Genomic DNA, 16,203 nt, shown 5'->3' on the forward strand with positions numbered 1-16,203 from the left:
CAAAAATATGCTCAATTATTTTGATGTTTTTTACATTTTTTTATCAAACTACTCTTTCTTCTATTGCACCTAATTTGTGTTGGCATCACTTAAAAGCTACTGCTTTGTGGCTCAGTGTATCATTAGAAACACATCACTTATCTGATGCCTTCCACTATTTAGGATGGTAATAGTACCTGGTGTTACTGCTCTGACTGGGCACTTTTACTTATGTATTAAAATGAAAAAATAACATTCTAAGAGCACTAGATGTAAAAAGCCATGCAATGCTGCAACACATTTTCTTTTCTTCCACCTTCGTTTGAAAACACATTTAAAATATATGCATTAAATGTAATGACTTTGGATATAAATGCCAGAACACTTCAAGAGAGTACTATTCAGCATATATTACATAATTGAAAGGAAGCCCGAAAGTAGAAGAATGTGATTTTTTCAAAAGAAAGCTTGAGGGTTCCCAAGTGATTCAAGCAATAAAGGCACTTATTCCTTGTGCAGGTTGAGTTCTATGATCCAAAGAGCACAAGTTGGAGTTTGGGTGATATCATTAGTTGAGTGTTACCAGGATTCACAATCATATAGCACATAATTAGTTCAGCACTGCTGGAGGTAGGTTCAAACTAGATGGTCAGAAAAAATGGAGACCCCGCAAATGTCTGGGTGACTATAGGCTCACACTGATGTCAGTGAAGGTTATGTCTCTCCTCTAATGAGCACAGAACCTCCTGTACAGTATGTCACTGCAAAGCTTGTACTATGTCAACAGATTAATGGCTTTATGGAATGTAATAAAGATATATAATTGGTTTAATAAATAAACTTAAATATAAGCCTTTTTTTATTTTGGCCTGTGGGATACATCTGAAATATAAAATGAGATACAAATGACAAATACAAAACAATATTGTTGAAAAAAATAATTTAGTATATACAGCGGCTTAAATAAATAATGTATACAGGGTAAAAAACTCTTTTTGGAGCCACTGTGTTTTGGGAAAGTGTACTGTACTTCAATTTTACTTTGAAGTACACAAAAATGTGTAAAAGTGCAGTAGCAATATTTTATATATAGATAGATGTAATAGAGAAGTGAGCATACACGTTTCACATACAGTACCTGTGAGAAATCTAGTAGGCAGGTCCAAGTCTTAATATTAGCATGTGTTCCACCATCAGAGATGTGGACCAATGTAACGCTAATCATAGCTACAGTACTGATAGCTATACATAGCTATAGTACTGACACTGTTTGAAATCCATGAACAATATGGGGTTGAATATATATCCAAGATGAATTGTAGAAATGATTGAGTGATTTTAATCGCGGAAAAAGATAAGTTTGAAATGTTTTATAGGTAGGTAGGATTATAAAGTCGGTAGGATTATAGGAGTCATGCTTCAAAATGGATTATGGTCTTTAGTTCTTTTAAGTAAAAAGGTCTTTGATATTCATAAAATATGCAGTTGGAATGATTTGTTGGAATGATTTGCTAATTTTGGCAGTGCAATCTTGGCTGGACACATTTGTATTATTTGAATCTGTTTATTTGTAACCTGTAACAGAGTTCATGTGTCAGAATGTTCTGTAATGATTAGGGTTGCAGGAATGCCAATAATGTTTTAATCAAGTACATTCCCAGGTTACTGGTATAGAAACAAGTACTGGAATGCCTTATTTGACATGGTAGATCAATAAAGCTGATTAATGAGCACCACCTTCTATATTTACTTCCTTACATAATTACTTCTGAAGGCAAGAAACAACCTCCAAAACAAGAATACAGTGGTAGGTGTGCCTCCATCTAGTGTCCATGCTGTATTACAATCACATCAGATCAAATCATGTATTTTTTTAAAAGGATACTTTTGGCTGTTTATTTCATGGGAAACTTAATTTAAAATTTTCAGTAAATCAATCAAAACTTATGGGTGTTTTCCCCTCCCAGGATCAAATAATCAGGATAATTCAAAATAAATAAAGTCAATAGATATGAATGCTGACTTACCCCAGATTGTTCCCCAGCTACTGTCAAATAGAGAATTTGGAACAAACCACCTACAGTAAAACCTGTTCACAAATACAGAATTCAGCATATTGAAAATAAATATTCTATAGTGTGTTGTATCATTAGAAATCTAAGAGGAGACATTTAACTTATTTGATAACATTAGAATTTGGACTTTCGGAATTTTTATTTCTGATGGAAGGATTTAAGTGCTAATACAGTATATGACAAAAACAAGCAAACAAAGAAAAATAATTTTGTAAGCAGTAAAGTTCTTTTCAGTTGTGCTAAATAGTCTTTACTGAACACTAGGATATAATTAATGTAAACCAGTTTGACATGATTCACAGGGGCCAGACATGCTGTCAATTGCTATCACACACAGAAATATCAGATTGCATTCTTAAAATAATATTTGTCAGCTCTGACAGATATGTACTGTAGAAAATAACATTAAAATAGCTGTATTAAAATAGAGTATTCTGTATTGGAATCATGCCAAAGTAATGAAAAAATAGGAATTATGTAGTTTCTTCTTATCCTTATACTAACAAGTCTATTACACTGCAGTTCAATTCTACAAATTCATATTTTTAATAAAATATTTAATTCATTATGTGGTTGAAAGTTAAAATCAAATTACAGAAGGTGGTGGAAACAGCTGAGGCCATCACTGGTATGAAACCCCCTTTCATCCAAACCATTTTCACCACACACTGCCTCAGACCGATGATCAATTCTCTCTTCTTCCTTCTGGTGAAGATTTAGGAGCCTAAAAACCCGGACCTCTAGGTCCAAAGAAAACTTCTATCCCATAGCCATAGGACTCCTAAACTCCACCTCTTAAATCCTCCTACTGTCATGCCCTCTGCAGCCAGAGGGCGCTCCTACTCTGTCTTGTCCCTACTTTTCTGTGCTTTGCTGTCCTTCTGGTGTCTCTCTCTCTCTCTCTGGGGCTAGATATTTACAGGTCACTCATTCACCTTCGCTCGGACGTTCGGATGTCATGAGACTCGCCTAGCACCAGGACGCCCCACGTCCGCTGCCTGAGGGCGTTGGTTTCTATATGACTCCTGAACTGCTGAGCCCGGGCTAAACCACCGTTCCGCCACTACGCTTAGGGTCTAGTTCTGCTCTCCTGCCTTTCCACGGTTTGTCCCTTCAGGCATCTGTGACACCTACCCCCACTTACACCTTTATGTTTTGTACTGAACTCAAAATATTGCCACTACGTGTTTACACTGAACTGTAAGTACTGCTACTGCTGAATTTTGCACACAACTGGTAACTAATGCTGGTACAATTATAGCTGCTACCCTCTTCCTATCTCCAAGAATTGTAATGTCAACTGTTATGTCATTTGTCATATGAGGAAAACACGCAAGTAAGCATTTCATCGTACCCAATATAACAATAAACTTGAACATGACAGCAATTTTCCTTATCTAACTCAAAATATAGGACCTATATGATCAACAAAAATAATCACAACATAATTTACTGATTCAATTTTTTAAATTGTTTTCATTTGCAGTCTGTTGATTCACCTTATATCCTCATCTTATCAGATCTTAGAAGCTAAGCAATGCTGTCTCTTTTCAGTACTGGAAATAGGGATTGTGAAAACTAGGTTGCTTCTGTTAGTGATGCTGATAGACTAGTAGATGGCCCTTTTCCCTCTGGACCAGAATTTCCACACAATTCCCCAGTACCAGTATGGTGAGCTGAAACACTGTATTGTTAGAGGTGTCATTCCTCAGACAAGACATTAAATATAGGTCCTGACTACTCTGTCTATAAACATCCTCATTGCATTGTCAAAAGAGTAGAGGTGTAGCCCTAGGAACCTGTTTAAATTCCATTTCAGGTTTGCACAATCTGTCTTAACTAAATTTCGCTGCATTTTAATTGGTGAATTCCCTGCTTTAGTTGGGTAACAAAAAGGCCAGGACCAAAAGAAACTGACATTTTTTGCCATATGTGGGTGAGTCAAATTCTTGATCCAATAATAACACCCTTAGCTGTGATGAATGTTACTGTATGAATATGTGTTAATAGATGAGATAGCAACAATGGCTAGTATGCAATTCATGGGTTCTTTGACTTGAGAGGAATGGAAGTAAAATGTATTTTTACACTTATTTTACCAGATAATTAATGTTTACCATGGCCAGATGGAGTCACTATTTTCAGAAGCCTGTTTTCTATTCAGTTTTTTTTACACAGTGTGATTTTCCGTGTGAGCAACTATTAATTAAATGTTTTAATATATAAAGAGATGACCAAACATTTGACTTTCTAAATCAACAGAAATGCACATTCTGAGTTGGTTGAACACTGATTAAAATCTGTGATCTTATTTTTTATTTATATTTTTATTTGCAAGTTTCATGATTCAATATAAAAAACAACTTTTATTTGTTCATTAATAGGCACATTCATAGGTAAATAAATGCTTGACTGAGAAATGATTCAAGATAATGTTTTGCTTTTTCATTTTTACTGTATGTGTTCTCTGTTGGTATTTTATGCTAATGTTATCTGTGTTCCACTTTTAGTACCAAAACAAAGAGTATATATTTTTGTAAGATTTAATATTTCTGAATAGTATATAAATGGTTTAGATTCAGATCCATTTGTTTGCTGTATGTAGGGCTTGGGTTGTTTATTATGAAACATCATAAAACATAATTAAAGGTTGTTTTATGTAAGAATTCAGTATCTTTAATTTTTTTTTCCAGAATCTGCACCCATTTACACCCAGGTTTTGTGCTTGATTACAGAGATGATGTTGAGCTTTTTTGGGTGGAACTTGTGAGATACTTTATCAAGCTTTGACATCTCCCATGGGTAATAAAAGAAAAGTAATTATTTCTGGTTTTGTATAGAAGACAGTAGTAAGCTAAAACCATTTAGAATGACCCTCATCTTATGGTGTCCAGCAAGCTTAACGACATGTCACAGCTTGTTGCATCTGGCTTAAATGCTATTCAGAAAGACATAAATGGAAGGATACAGGTTGGGGTTTCTGTCTCCTCTCACATAGAAAGGTCATATAGCAATAAGATTAAACTTGAATTAGGAAAATGCATTTTGAAAAATTTGATTTATTCCTGCGGTAAATTAAACTGATGCCAACTACATTGCACTTGGTGTGATTTATTATTATTGTGGCTGATAAATTGCTTCTTCTAGCTCTTCAAATGTTCTTCTATTCAATATGAAATATGTTCACAAAGGAATATGAGGTAAATGTCCTACAAATACAGCACAGATATTACTATTTAATGACCACCTGAATTGTTTACAACATTATTCACATTCTAAAAAAATGTTAAATTTGCATATAAGGAAAGCTGTTAACAAGCATGTCTGAATACAAATGAATATTTCACAGATTTTGTTACATACTTTTTTTCTTAAAAAAAGAAAGACCTCTAGTTAAAAATATAGAAGTTCTGTCACCTGCTGTCTTTTTAAAATGTCAAATTGTTAATGAAAATTGAAAATGCTTATAGAGTCTGGATTTCCATGTAAATTGCTTGTTAAAACTGAGGGACATGGGTTTCAATAATTAAAAATTGCTTTAAAACTAAATTGGAAACATTGTGTTGCATGCAAAGAAGGATGTGATATTTATAAGATGCTGTGTAATTTATATCATTTTAATGAAAGCAAATGTAACTTTCACAGTAACTTGCATTATACAGATGTGCCATTAATTTGCTTGTATAATGTCACACATTGTTTTGGTGTATTTGTCTGGTATAGTTTGCATATTTGTTATCTTGGCTGTGTTGTCTTCATTACAAAACATGCCAACTGAAATCAATGAAATATTAAGGAATGGATACAGCTGTATTGTACAAATGTCATAAATGTCATGTGGCATCAATATGGCAGATGTAGCCCACAATGTTATGGCAGCAGTTATGTTTTTTTTTTTCTGTGCTATTTTCTTAAATGCTGTGTAGTTCTGTTGGATTACACTGAATTAGCATATGCTACCGTGTAGTGTAGTTCTGTGCAGGAATGGTGGGGCTAGAGAAAGACTATCATAAATGCAGATGTGGAAAGAAAAAAGACAATACAGAGAGATGTTACAACAAGATTTTAAATTTGGAAACGTTTAGGGCAGACAGCTAGCTTGATTTTTTTAGGGAATCCATATGGATTTAATATAAATGACTATTCCCAGTGACCCTGTGCTCGATAAAGCAGTTAGAAAATGGGTGGGTGAACTGTATAAATAAAAAATGATTTAAACTCTTCACTTAAAAATTTGGATATTAAATAATTAGCATAACTATTCTCTGTTGACCTTTCCTGCAATTCAGATTGGAATTTAAACACACATAAAAATTAGGGACTTGATGACATACATTTTTATCTAATTAAAATAGCTCTTTGTTCCTGCTATTGTAGATATTCTACAATTTGCTAGTGTGCTTAACAAAATATCTTTATTTTTGCTAATAAATGCTTTTTTTATGCTTGTAAATGTGTTTTTGTGATCTCTTAAAAATGTTATGTTACATAAAATTTATGAAAGTTTTTATACTATGCAGTCAGTAAATGGACCACTAATGTTAAAACATTCAAGCACAACATAACATACATTCAAAATTGTATCTGCCTCTTTTTTATCTATCACAAATGTATACAAGCATAAGCAGATTAGTCATAACTTTTACTGTTATTTTTCTTTCACAAATATTGAATTAATATAAACCACATTCATTCATATTGTGTACAACCTTTTAAAAACTTTATGTGTTATAATTAGTTTTGCCATTTCTGTTATTGGTCCTTTTTATTAGTGTACTGGTTAATTGAAGTAAACTCTTTAATTTATCACATGTCTTTTTTAAAGATCTATGTGATCTTTATAAAATATTATCTTTAAATTCACCCAAAAAATCTTCAAAGAAATACATTTATAAAACCTTCAGATTCATTGTGCATGTTATAAAACTTGACTTTGAGTGGTTTAAAAAACAGTGTGCTGCTCAATTTAATGGTATTTGACAAGAAACTGTTTTGACATAAAAATATGATGAAAGAATAATAAAAAGAATCCTGAGATTTTTATGGATATTGCTTTGGTTCCATTCATTGTTAATGCTTTTTCTTTTTTCCATAATTGTAAGAAGTGCATTCCATTTACAACAAGTATCTCAAAGCACTTCAGTTTTAATATTAAATATCAAATAAAATGTTTTATATGCTCGGTCTAGCCACACAGTTCATTTCAGCCAGTGAACTGTAGCAAGTGGATGTTTGGGACAGGGTCAAGATCAGGCAGTGCCTGAAGGGATGAGATAGAGGCAGCCATCCAAAATAAAGTTTTTATTATAAAGGAATGAGCTCAAATGTAACAGAAAGAAAATCTTCGCCACCATTCAGTTTATCTATTTTTAATTTTTCATTCACACTGTCTCATTCTACCCCAGTAGATGGTTTGTATGGCTGATGGTGGGTCCTGGGATAGGATAATTGACAGCACATAGAGAGCACAGCAATGCATCTGCATTGGGGAACTTCCACCCACCAGCCTTGCTGCACTTAATTTCTGGAGAAGCAGCCCCTAGCCCAGCCACAGTATCCTTTAGAAGTGCATTGTTAAAAGCTGCATTGAACAAAAAGCTGCAGAAGCGTCATCCCTCTAGGATTAGTTGTGATTTAGATTTAAAAGAGATAAGCCACCTCTGGTAATGTACTATAAAAAAAGCGAGAAAAAAAACTACATGCCAAATTAATGTGTTAAGTGTAACTTAATGATCCATGAAAAGTGCTAACCTGCTGGGACAATTTCATTCACAAAATGCATTGACTGATTCAGTCAAATAAGTATTAATCTATCTTAATCCATCTTCACATTAAACATTAGTAACTTTCAATGTATATGCTTTTCTATATTGCATTGTTCCATTGCTTGTTATTCATTGTGATTGTAAACATACAGTAACAACTTATTTGCCAGCTTCATGGGTGTTGTGCGTTATTAAACACCCCTGATATTTTTGATAATATTACTGATAAAGCAGAGGTAATTGCTTTTACTTTGTATGTGTTTAGAAGATTACCATAGAAAGTGTACACAGTGCTGAATAACTATTATGACTTGTCTTGTCTTGGATTCGACATTTTCAATTTATGTGACTGTTACAGTAAGTAATTATGATTTATGTTTTAATGACATATCAGAGAATAATAACTGATGCTTGGGCCAAAGAAGTATCTGCACAGTGCAACTACTACCAACGAGCGAGCTTCAGAGGTATTTCACATTTATTCAAGATTTACTGGACACTGAAGACAGTATAAATAACTTAATTAACAGGACATTAATCATTATTGACTATTAATGAAACATTCATTAATTAAAAACAATGATGTACTTTTTTGTTAAGTTACAAAGGGTGACGAAGAAGTGGAAAAGAAATGCCTTTTTATGTTGAACACATTTAAAGATGAGCAACCCCAATTATTGTATAATGGGCACCCATGCACCCAAGTAAAAAAACAAACATTACATTTAGTAGCATGCCCATAATATTGAAATGCCTTTTTGCAATGTCTTTAAAAAAAAATGCAACTATTTAAATTTGTTTTGGCTTTGTTTAAAACATGTCTATAAACTGTATGCAGTATGAACAGTAGCTTTATATTTCTCTACATTATAAAAAAAGCATGACCAAACTTAATTTCCCCATCCTCCATACTTATTTTATTCAATCATTTGACAGGAACTGTTTTCATTGAACACTGATGTGAAGCTGTTGTTCCTTCTTATCAGTGAACTGGATGATTAAAGTAAGCTGTTTAATTATTTGTCATGTCTGTATGAAATGATAGGAGTGAAAGTAATTACAGACCAATGTTATGTGGCCAGGATAAAAATAAGCATAATTTGGATCCATGGGAGTGTTTCAGTCAATTCATTGGTTTCAAGATCTCTCAGCTAACATAAATCACATAAAAACTGTCAAGTGGAATTTCTCATAAGACATGAATAACCTGGAAAACAACAATGGATGCCTATTGAACTCCCCGGTACCTTTGACACTGTCAACAAGAGGGAATGCCTTTCTCTTGAGTAACTGCTGCAGTTAACTTGCTTCTGCTTGGCTTTCTAACTTTGGATTCAGATAGTTAAAATATCTTTTTTTCCTGTAAAGTTGTCAAGCTTTTATCTACTGTACTTAGGAACTAGTGATTAGTGATTGTTTTTTTTAAATTTGTGATATGAAACCTATTTCTTGTGATGTTGGTACAATATATCTCCATTTGTTTACATTTCTTGTGAGTGCTTAATTGTGTAATTATCTTCAACTTTTTTCTCATTCTAATGAAAAGGAATAAAAACATAATGTAACAGAAATATTTATTTATTGCATCATATATATTAATTTATTTCCTTAGCCTCTTTGATGTTGTTGTCGGAAAGGATAATCTGTTTTTTGGGGGAGAAAATGGGTACCAATTTCAGGATACCGAATGCCACATTTTTACCATGGACATCACATCTCTGTACACTGTCATTCCCCATAATTACGGCCTTACAGCCCTCAAGCACACGCTGGACAAACGCACAGTGCTTGATCCACCCACCCACACCATGGTACGCCTTGCAGAATTGGTCCTCACACTGAACGCATTCTCTTTCAATAATCTTTTTTACCAACAGGTCAGTGGAGTTGCCATGGGCACCAGAATGGGACCCAGCTATGCCAACATTTTTGTCGGCTGGGTAGAAGAACGCTTCTTCGCCTCCTACACTGGCTATGTCCCTGGCAAAAAAAAAAGAAACTTTTATTTGCCAAGTACAAGATATACATATACATATATATGTATATTAATGTAAAGCTTTCTAATTTGTGATGTCCTGTATGTTTTTGTGAAAAGAAAATAAAGTTCTTAAAAATCAAAATCGGTTCACCCAGGGCGAGGCTCGGCCATTGCACTTCGGCTGTGCTGACCCCTGCGAATTCCCCAAATGTGGGAATCTCGACTGCATAATTTCTGGTAGTGGGGGACTGCGTTCGCGCTCTCCCCTGATGTGCTTGGTCCAATATCAGATACGGAAGAGTTAAGACAACACGAATTGCGTGGCTGCGATAGGATCCCAGTTCGAAAGGAGTCGATGACACTGCTGGTTCTCGGTTTCTTTTAGTTAAAGGTCCGGAGAAGCATTTCAAGCTAGTATCACTAATCCTTCCGGACATTCATTCCCTTTTCAAAGTCAGTCGTTTTGCTGTAGTCTGCATTATTTAGGCTGATTATCGAGGTTAGCTTTTATTTGGTCATGGGGGCCTCGGTACTGCATGCTAATTCTAAAGACAGTTTCACCCGTTTTCTGATTGCTAGGTTCTGTACCAGTGCAGACATGTCAAACAGTGAATGGCTGTACCTCTATTGTATCCGTGCTCAATGAATGAAATCAGTAATAAATGAATATATGTATAGTTATACGAAAAACAAAAAACTAGCACCTCTTCCAACAGCAACCTTAGTTTTTCCCAGGACATCTCTCATCCAGGTACTGACCAGGCTTACACCTGCTTAGCTTCAATGGTTTGCCATTTGTGAGTTGCAGAGTGATATGGCTGCTGGCAATAGCTATGTTTATTTTGGATATGTCAGCTGGGTTGACTTTGTTAGTCCCTTTGAGGATTTTGAATACATCTTTAGAAAAGACTAAAAAGTCTCAGTTCCTTCAGCCTGTCAGTTTTGGACATTTCCCTATGTCCTGGAATGCATTAGGCTGCAATTCTCTGGACAGTTTTCAATACATCAATACATCAGAATCAGAAACTTTTATTTGCCAAGTACAAGATATACAAGAACTTTCTCTTGGTGCAGGAGTGGACATAAATTCCAATGAGATAAAAGTAACAAAAAATAAATCTACAGATAAAACCAAATCTCAGTGATGTGTAGAATTTAAAAGTATATACAGTTGAGTAATAAAATGTACAGTGAATACCATGTATATTTACAGAAAATATCGGTAGAATGTCGGTTAGTCCCGGTTTTAAGGCCTTTCACTCTTAGAAAACGCTGAAAGAGAGAGTGGCTGGGGTGTGAGTGGTCAGCCATGTTTTCCCCGACCTCCTTGTCATCCTAGACAAGTATAGTTCTGTGAGGGGGGGAGCTGGCAGCCAACAATTTTCTCTGAATGAATGAAAAAAAATCATTTCAGTGTAATCCATGCAAGAGGAGGTTTTACGGTACTACTGGTGTATCAACAAATGTAATGCTTGTGGCAAATATACTTTATGTAATTACTGTATGACAAGGTGTCATTGTTTATGCAAATTCTATTCATATTATTTTATAACAATTTAAAACTCAAACAAAATCAAGAGGTGTGAAGTCAGAAAGGGTGCAGAGAGGTGTGAAATGAAACTTCCAATGAATGGAGAAAATTTAAAAGAACAGTAGTCTCTCGTTATGGGAAGGGAGAATGTGTGATCCTAGCTGCAGAATAATTTTAGTTTCAGTGGTCTTTCTGATGTATGAGTTCGGAAAACCGTCTTTGAGAACACAGACGGAGAGATAAGAGTGGTCGTGGCTGTCAGAGGTGAAATGAGAAACAATGGGCTTGGAGAAATCTTTAATCTTCACAGCCCTGACATGTTTTCTGAAGCGGTCTCCCAGTCTCCTTCCTGTTTCTCCAATGTAGATGGCTGGGCATTTACTGCAAGAGATACAGTAAATAAGGTTGCTGGAGGTACAAGATGCTGTCTGGGTGATCCGGAATGGTCCTGAGGGGCCTTGAATGAGTGTGGTGGTGGCTGTGTACTTGCAGGTGATACAGCGAGCTCTGTTGCAAGGGAAAGTGCCTGGTGTGGATGGATGTTGAGGGCGGTCAAGGGAGCTGTGAACAAGGAGGTTATGCAGATTAGGTGGTCAGCGATATGAGATGATAGGGCGATCAGAAAAGAGGGCCCCAATGGAGGGATCATCCTGTAGGATGGAAAAGTTGTGGTTAATGGTCCTGGGGATAGGAAGTGTGTTAGGGTGGTAAGGAAGCACCAAAGGAATTCGGTTGTTATGGCGGGAGTTCCTGATCGTGTTGATGGTCCAGGGGATGTTTTTGGCTCGGGCAAGGGCCCTGTCAATCACACTGCTGGGGTATCCTCTGTTGATGAAAAATGAGTACATTTCGAGGGCTTGGTTCTCTAAGTCAATGTCGTCGCTGCATAATCGTCGTAACCTAAGGAACTGTGAAAAAGGAAGAGATTTTTTAATGTGGTTGGGGTGAAATGAGCTGTACAGGAGGTAGGAGGTGTGAATCCGTGGGTTTGTAATAAATTGAAGTGGACAGTCGGGGGTAGTTGATGGAGAAGTTGATGTATAGAAATGGAAGAGTAGTGGAAGATATGTTAACCGTATATTTGAGGGACGGGTGGAAGTTGGTGAAATGGTGCAGGAAGAACTCAAGCTGATCATTGGAGCATGTGGCGGCACTGACGCAGTCATCAATATATCGTTTGTAGAGGTCAGGGACATAGCCAGTGTAGGAAGCGAAGAAGCGTTCTTCTACCCAGCCGACAAAAATGTTGGCATAGCAGGGTCCCATTCTGGTGCCCATGGCAACTCCACTGACCTGTTGGTAAAAAAGATTATTGAAAGAGAATGCTTTCAGTCTGAGGACCAATTCTGCAAGGCGTACCACGGTGTGGGTGGGTGGATCAAGCACTGTGCATTTGTCCAGCATGTGCTTGAGGGCTGTAAGGCCATCATTATGGGGAATGACAGTGTACAGAGATGTGATGTCCATGGTAAAAATGTAGCATTCGGTACCCTGAAATTGGAAATCATTAAAAAGTTGGAGCACGTGGTTGGTGTCTTTGATGTATGAGAGAAGATCTTAAACCAGCGGTCTCATGAGGCTGTCGAGAAAGGCTGAGATGTAAGTAGTTGGACAGTTACATGCTGATACAATGGGGCATCCAGGGGGTCCGGTTTGTGGATTTTGGGGAGGAGGTAAAATTGAGATACCTGATGGATGTTCCATGATGAATTTAATGGATGTTCCATGTGATCAATCAGGTTGTGTTGATGGCCAGGATCGTGTCAATGTGACAGTAAAGCAGGGAACAATTAGTAACAATGGTCACTTCCAGGTCATCCAGAAAGCAATTAGGTACTGATGCCTAAAGGTGTGAGGGGTTGCTGAGCCAGTTTGTCAAACCTTGGGCAGAGGTGGGGGAGCAGTAAAGCAAACAAAGAAGTGATATGTACACAAGATACCTAGAACTTCCAGTTCTCAGATAATAATAATAATAATTGCTTACACTTAGTTTAGGTTGTCAGGTACATTCTGCACACGTAGTTAATCTCTGTATTAGTAACAGTAGTTTAGGATGGGTGAGTGCCTATTTGTCTTGTATGGTTTTGGGTAGTCAGTGAAGGTTAGCTAGGGTGTTTGAAGATGCCAAAGACTGAGTGTTTTTGGTTTTCTTTTGTAGTTAGGTTAGCTTTCCCTCACTTTCATAGCCAACTCCATTTTGTTTATTGTTTTCTTTTCTTTGGAACTGTCTCTCCCTGTGTGTTATTGTGTCCTATTATGTACCAGTCACTTATTAACCTTAAAATATTCACTTTTGCACCGACCCTTGTTGCCATGCTTCCAAGTCCCTCACCAGAACCCACCTGCATCCAAAAATTATCCTAAATGTTACACCACTTTACCCCTAGACACTTGGGGTCGTAACACTCAGCAAGGAGCAAAGAAACTGGCCTGGTGAGTCGATACTGAACCAAAGGGAATTAGATGCATTCTAATGAAGGACTCCTGATATTGCTCAAATGGAGGCTGGGGAAATTGGACTGTGTGACATCCCTCTTCTATGCATTGCTGTTCTTCTCTGTAACAAGAAGGCTTTCTGATTCTTGTTTGAGGGGTCACCTCACTGTAACTGGCATTTTTCTACCCAGCAGGGAAATGGAAGTATGGGACCAGTTACCCAACAATGATGTTAAATCTGATACCATGTTCTTTTAAGGAACAGCTGGATGAAATACCTAGATCAATTAACTACTACCAAATTGCCTAGTTGAGCAAAATGGCCTCCTCCTTCTAGATTATACTGTCTGCATAGGGTCCAAAATACCCACTACTTGGGAGTCAGGACCGGCTCCCTTGACACTTGATGGTCAATAGCAATCCATGAGGCAGGCTAGGTACCTGTGAGTTTGCAGGTTTTCATTGTGATTGATTGGCATGGTGGAGTAATACTTAGTTTTACTGTCATAGTGGCCTTATGTATCAGTCTGTGGAAAGTTTTCATGTCCTTCTCATTTATGCATGGATTTTTTTCAGGTCTCTCTGTGACTTACTCTATTGGCCTGCATCCGCTACAATCTGAGACATTTTGCTGCAATCCATCTTGCTAATGGATGGGTGGACTGTTAAGATCTGGGGCATGTCTTCCATTTGAAGCCCTTGAAGAACTTTAATAGTCCAGGTATATAGTAACAGGATAGGAGCAATTCTTGACTTTATCATAACATAAGACCTGGCATGCTTGTCCTTAATTTTGACTGCTCCTTTAACCACTTGTCAAAGAAAGACTTTAAGAAAATCATATACAGAGATTTCAAATGTCAAAACAAATAATAGTCACTCAGGGCTAGATCTGGGCAGTAAGATAGATTATCCAATTGCTCAAGCCCACAGTGGTGAATACTGGCCTCTGCAGCTCCAGGCTTGTGAACTAGTGAATTGTGCATCAGTAGATGTGTCAATATCCTACTCTGTTTTACACAGATGCCCTTGTGCATCTTGCCTAGCAGCTAAGCATAATATTGACACAGTATTGTAGTCATAGCAGTATGTAATTGATCAGAAGTGCTGCTTTTCAATTTCGGAGGACTCTGACCATATTTAGAAAGCTAAGCGCACAATGCTGGAATTCTTCTGGACTGGCGCTCCTATTTAATTAATCCAGTTTTGGGCCTAGGATTCGAAAGGTGAACCCATCCCCCGGTACTAGATGTAACAGATCTCGTTATGTAAAAAGAGACTGTTATGATAATGTTACTCCCCAGGATTCTCAAAAGTCTTTCAAATGCCTTATGTTTTTTTAATGTGATGAATTTCATACTTGTCTGAGCTGGAAAGGATGGATTTTTGAAGGTGCCAGCAACAGTGATTGAAATGTAGGTTCCTTCTACACATACTATTCAAGCAAGACACAAGCTGCACTGGATCAGTGCTGAAGAGCTCTAGCAACTCCTAACACTATAGACATGCCTGGAAGACATGAAAAGTCTATAGTAAATAACCCAGAAATTTTTTAAATAAATCACCCAAAGATCACAATATAAACATGAAGTGAGGCATGACTTAAACTCATTCATGTAGCTTTTAATAATGCATTTTATCATCATAATCTCACTCTATGTATGAGAGTTGCATTATCTGATTTAAAACACGTTTATAATGCGTTTTGTATCTCTGATATCTGTAGTGTGGGATTACAGCATAAAAAGAAGGGGAAACGTTTCACTTTGCATTTTGGCTGAAAAGGTGTCTGTTATGCTTACTTCTTCCATTTATTCTGGTATAAGAGTTGGCAATAGCTGCCCATTGTAACTTTAAAAATAATCTGTGATTGCAAATTTATAAAAAATGTTCTAATGCTAGTTTTCTTACCATCTTTCTGAGAATGCATAACTAAGGTAAATACATTTAGTGTATCATGAGCTAGTTAAATTAGCTTGACTGTTGAAAATTAATGATTATCTGAATAACAATATCGTGCTGCTTTGTCAAATGGTGTAGGTTTCTCTCATGGGGCAAGGCGTTGACTGGTGCTGACAAAGCGAGCAAATATGCTTATCAGGATCATTTAATATCCTTCTTGTGATCAATAAGGAAGTATATAATATGCAGTACACTGAAAAGCTATGGATTCTGCCTGGTCTCAAAAGTACATCACTCAGAGTTCTACAAAATGTGTTTCACTTTAGTCTACATTTGATTGCATTGAGTTTATAAACATTTTAGGAATTAAAATACCTTTATGACAATTTCTGCATTAAATAATACTATTATCAATCCACATGAACACAAGTTTATCCCAATATCAAAACGCATTATAACACTACATATTTTCTGTCCAGGAATATGTAGAAGAAGTGGGGGATGAAACTTTGGAAGTTCATTGCTGCCACCGAAGGG

The 16,203-nt window shown here is 36.5% G+C and overlaps 1 pseudogene; it reads left to right on the forward strand.

Moving 5' to 3' along the window:
* Positions 1 to 9,929: 9,929 nt before the first annotated feature.
* LOC138242098 (U1 spliceosomal RNA) lies at positions 9,930 to 10,066 on the forward strand (annotated as a pseudogene).
* The last annotated feature ends 6,137 nt before the right edge of the window (positions 10,067 to 16,203 follow it).

This window comes from Lepisosteus oculatus, chromosome 12 (genome assembly GCF_040954835.1).
Source record: "Lepisosteus oculatus isolate fLepOcu1 chromosome 12, fLepOcu1.hap2, whole genome shotgun sequence".
NCBI classification, from domain to species: Eukaryota; Metazoa; Chordata; class Actinopteri; order Semionotiformes; family Lepisosteidae; genus Lepisosteus; species Lepisosteus oculatus.